Below are 5,887 nucleotides of genomic sequence, written 5' to 3'. Positions count from 1 at the left end.
TCAGGAGGCTGAAGAAATTTGGCTTGTCACCAAAAGCACTCACAAACTTCTACAGATGCACAATCGAGAGCATCCTGTCGGGCTGTATCACCGCCTGGTACGGCAACTGCTCCGCCCACAACCGTAAGGCTCTCCAGAGGGTAGTGAGGTCTGCAGAACGCATCACCGGGGGCAAACTACCTGCCCTCCAGGACACCTACACCACCCGATGTCACAGGAAGGCCATAAAGATCATCAAGGACAACAACCACCCAAGCCACTGCCTGTTCACCCCGCTATCATCCAGAAGGTGAGGTCAGTACAGGTGCATCAAAGCAGGGACCGAGAGACTGAAAAACAGCTTCTATCTCAAGGCCATCAGACTGTTAAACAGCCACCACTAACATTTAGCGGCCGCTGCCAACATACTGACTCAACTCCAGCCACTTTAAAAATGGGAATTGATGGAAATTATGTAAAAATGTACCACTAGCCACTTTAAACAATGCCACTTAATATAATGTTTACATACCCTACATTACCCATCTCATATGTATATGTATATACTGTACTCTATATCATCTACTGCATCTTGCCATCTTTATGTAATACATGTACCACTAGCCACTTTAAACTTTGCCACTTTATGTTTACATACCGTACAGTACTCATCTCATATGTATATACCGTACTCTATACCATCTACTGCATCTTGCCTATGCCGTTCTGTACCATCACTCATTCATATATCTTTATGTACATATTCTTTATCCCTTTACACTTGCGTGTATAAGGTAGTAGTTGTGGAATTGTTAGGTTAGATTACTTGTTGTTATTACTGCATTGTCGGAACTAGAAGCACAAGCATTTCGCTACACTCGCATTAACATCTGCTAACCATGTGTATGTGACTAATAAAATTTGATTTGATTTGATTTGACTGACCCAGAATCAAGGAAAGCTTTGACTATCAAAATCAAATTTATTTATATAGCCCTTCATACATCAGCTGATATCTCAAAGTGCTGTACAGAAACCCAGCCTAAAACCCCAAACAGCAAGCATTGCAGGTGTAGAAGCACGGTGGCTAGGAAAACCTCCCTAGAAAGGCCAAAATCTAGGAAGAAACCTAGAGAGGAACCAGGCTATGAGGGGTGGCCAGTCCTCTTCTGGCTGTGCCGGGTGGAGATTATAACAGAACATGGCCAAGATGTTCAAATGTTCATAAATGACCAGCATGGTCAAATAATAATAATCACAGTAGTTGTCGATGGTGCCGCACCTCAGGAGTAAATGTCAGTTGGCTTTTCATAGCCGATCATTAAGAGTATCTCTACCGCTCCTGGGGTCTCTAGAGAGTTGAAAACAGCAGGTCTGGGACAGGTAGCACGTCCAGTGAACAGGTCAGGGTTCCATAGCCGCAGGCAGAACAGTTGAAACTGGAGCAGCAGCACGGCCAGTTGGACTGGGGACAGCAAGGAGTCATCATGTCAGGTCGTCCTGAGGCATGGTCCTAGGGCTCAGGTCCTCCGAGAGAGAGAAAGAAAGAGAGAATTAGAGAGAGCATACTTAAATCCACACAGGACACCGGATAAGACAGAAGTACTCCAGATATAACAAACGGACCCTAGCCCCCTGACACATAAACTAATGCAGCATAAATACTGGAGGCTGAGACAGGAGGGGTCAGGAGACACTGTGGACCCATCCGATGATACCCCCGGACAGGGCCAAACAGGAAGGATATAACCCCACCCACTTTGCCAAGGCACAGCAACTTATGTATATGTAACTATGTATAGACTCAGTAAGCTATTGCTATTGAGAAAGGCCACCACAGGCAGACCTATTTCCCTTAGATTACACAGACACACAAAGAATTTGAAAACAAACCCAATTTTGATAAACTCCCATATCTACTGGGTGAAATACCACAGTGTGCCATCACAGCAGCATGATTTGTGACCTGTTGCCACCAAGGGCAAGCAGTGAAGAACAAACACCATTGTAAATACAACCTATATTTATGTTTATTTATTTTGCCTTTTGTACTTGAACTATTTGCACGTCGTTACAACCATGCATATAGCCATCATATGACATCTGAAACGTCTCTATACCTTTGGAACTTTTGTGAGTGTAATGTTTACTGTTCATTTGACTTTTGTTTATTTGACTTTTGTTTAATATCTATTTCACTTGCTTTGGCAATGTAAACATGTTTCCCATGCCAATAAAGTATTTTGAATTGACTAGAGAGCGAGAGCATCAGCATACCATCGCCATCTGCCTCTGGTGTGTCCTCCAGGTCATCAATCAAGGCCCCTATCGCCAAGGAGATGCTGCAGCAGATATTACCATCCCAGACCGCATCGTTAGAGCAGACAGAGAGCCACGTTGTTGTACACACCATGACATCATCGCAGTTCTAGCCTACAGATAACTCTGCTGTGAGAACTCATTTGGGCTGCGTCCCAAACGGCACCCTATTTCCTACATTGTGCACTACTTTGACCAGAGTATGGGCAGTAGTCAAAAGTATTGCACCACAGGGAATATAGTATATGGCACCCTGCTCTTTACATAAGAGCTGCCCAACCCTTTTCCTGGAGATCTACCATCCTGTGGGTTTTCAGTCCAACCGTAATTCAACACACCTTCTTCTTCTCATTAGCTGCTCAACAAGATCTTTACTAGCTGAATCAGAACTGCTAAATTAGGGTTGGACTGAACACCTACAGGACGGTAGATCTCCAGGAAGAGGGTTGGGCAGCCCTGCTTTACATAGTTTACATAGAGCTCTATGGGCTTTGGTGCACTATATAGAGAATAGGGTTCCATTTTGGACACATCCTTGGAATACCACCCTGGGAATATAGGAATTTACTGGCCGATTCAGAACTCATTTGTAAAGATTAGCAGGGAAATGCTATTGAGTTTATGTTCACACCGCATCCCTAGACAGTACATACAGTACTTCAGGAAGGCTGAATGGAATCATTCTGAGGTGGATTTTGATGCAGCATGGATAAGCAGTTCCGGTGACAATACAAGGCTGAGAAAATAAACATGACATTGGGAATTGGATGCTTAGCCAACATAAACAAAGATAAACAGTGTGACGCAAACTGGCAAAATTCTTTCAAAACTACTCGACTAATCCAAGAATCAAACAGGCTTGGGCCACATCCTCTCTGAGTGTGGGATCTTGGTTAGGTAATAACTGGAACTGACACAGTGGGCGACAGACATAAGCCATCTTCACTGGTCCATACCAGAGAACACAAAAAAAACAATTCCCAGAATTGTTGCCCTACATGAACTAGCCAAGCAAAAGTATTTCAAAACTACTACACTAAGTTTCAAACACAGTTGGACCACAACATTTCTGAGTGTGGGAGCCTTGTTAGGCACTGACTCGAATTAAGATAACACCATAAGACCATTTCCCCGAAGCTGTGCCCACTCGGCCATCACTCCTACCCAACACACGCCATGCCAACTTAACCCAGAAACAACCCACTAACCAGAACCCTCAGCTCTGAGAATTAGTATGCCATCCAAATGGCACCCTATTCCCTTTATAATGCACTACTTTTGACCAGGGCACATCATTCAATTCTCTGGTCAAAAGTAGTGTACTCCAGGTAGCTGCCAAATTAAAAAACATGAGCTGGCGCACACCCAGGATAATAGTTTGTGTGGAGGTGCTGACTAACGGCAAATAAACTATTGAAATAAAGAAAGTGGCACACTCCATGTATAATCTCCCAGCAATTTAATGGGTATTTACCAATGTTTCAGCATCACTGTGCCTTCCTCAGGGTAATGTCATGAATACCTGAACCAGGTTATGTAGAAATGACAGTAGTGAGGGGTGTGTCATAATGATTAAGTTCATTAAAACGAATTAGTGAAACTGTAAAAATCGTATATGGCAAATTAAATATATTACGCTATTGTTATCGTATAGAAATAATTCGGAATATTGTACATCATATTAGCATCAACATACATTATTGTTTCATTCAATTTCACATAATAATTTCGTATTTCATTTCCTTTTTGATTCACGTAATCTTTTGGTTCAACCTTAATATATAATGAGCATCACCAACAGGGGGAAAATATTAGGTGTACGCTAATAAGCTGTAAAAATAATTTTTCAATTTACAAGACTTGTTCATAAAGGAAAATTTGTTCATAAGAAGGGCCTTAGATCAAAGTCAATATTCAGACCACTAGGGGTCAATGTTTTTAGAGAGGATATCCAGTAAGCCTCCCTTTGTAGTAGTAGGATCTTGATGTTACCTCCTCTCCTTGGTAGAACAACATGCTCAATGCCTGTGTATTTGAGGGAGGAGATTGGATGGTTAGCTTCAACAATGTCAGCTGCTACCGGATAACTAATATTCTTACACCTGATTGAGCTGCGGTGTTCAGCTATGCATTGTTTTAATTGTCTTTTCATTTGTCCTACGTAGGCTTTTCCACATGAACAGGTGATGAGATAGATTACTCCCTTGGTCTTGCATGACATGATACCCCTAACAGGGATCTTTTGACCTGTATGTGGGTGTCTGAAGAAAGACGTTTTTATAGTGCTATTGCACTGTGCGCATGAGCCACATTTGTAGTTCCCATTTGGGATAGATGTCAAGAGTGTCTGAGTGGGCTCAGGGGGCATGTCAGATCTCACCAAATTATCTCCTATATTGCGACCACGCTTATAGACCAGCAGTGGGGGTTCCTTGAAGAGGTGTGCAATTTTTTTGGTCTGATTGCAGAATATGCCAGTGCTTTTTCAGGATTGCTTTCATTTTCTCTGAACCCTTGGTGTACTTAGTGCAAAAGACGGTCGCATTGTTTTTCTTCTTTGGTTGAGTTTTTAGAAATTCCTCTCTTGGTTTTTGAGATTTTCATCATTGCAGCATCAAGAGTTTTGTCCTTGTAGCCTCTCATTTTGAATGTATCTGTCATTTTTTTAGCATTGCTGTCAAAATCTGACTGGTGGCCACAGATTGGTTTAACCCTGCATAACTGGCTATAAGGTAGACCATTCTTGAGGGGAAGGGGATGCATACTATCCGCACATATTTTTTTTATTTCACCTTTATTTAACCAGGTAGGCTAGTTGAGAACAAGTTCTCATTTGCAACTGCGACCTGGACAAGATAAAGCAAAGCAGTTCGACACATACATTAACACAGAGTTACACTTGGAATAAACAAACATACAATCAATAATACAGTAGAAAAATCTATATACAGCACGTGCAAATGAGGTAGGATAAGAGAGGTAAGGCAATAAATAGGCCATGGTGGCGAAGTAATTACAATATAGCAATTAAACACTGGAGTGATAGATGTGCAGAAGATGAATGTGCAAGTAGAGAAACTGGGGTGCAAAGGAGCAAGATAAATAAATAAATACAGTATGGGGATGAGGTAGATTGGATGGGCTATTTACAGATAAGCTATGTACAGGTGCAGTGTTATATGGCAAGGTATTGCGATCTGTGGGCTTTGTGTATAAGTGTGTGTGTCTGTTCTCTTTGATGATCCATAAGTCCAGGTAGTTTATTTTTCTCTCATCAGTCTGCATGGTGAATTTGAGGTACTCAGAGCTCTCATTTAGTAGAGTTGGAATTAATTTAGTTCCTGCTGACTTCCTTCCCAGAGCACAAAGACATCATCTATGTATCTCTTCCATAGAAGTATTTTAGAAAGTATGGGGTGGGTCTCTGTTTTAAAAAGGAATGCTTCTTCAAATTGTCCCACATACAGGTTTGCATAGTTGGGGGAGATAGGGGAGCCCATGGCTACACCCCGAATTTGAAGGAAAAAGTCTGACTTCAAAGACATAGTAGTTATGGGATAATACCAGTTCAGTAAATTGTAAGATGCAA

Source organism: Salvelinus fontinalis, chromosome 7, assembly GCF_029448725.1.
Source record: "Salvelinus fontinalis isolate EN_2023a chromosome 7, ASM2944872v1, whole genome shotgun sequence".
Lineage (NCBI taxonomy): Eukaryota > Metazoa > Chordata > Actinopteri > Salmoniformes > Salmonidae > Salvelinus > Salvelinus fontinalis.
The sequence above is the reverse complement of the archived record's forward strand: the minus strand, read 5'-3'. Positions refer to the sequence as shown.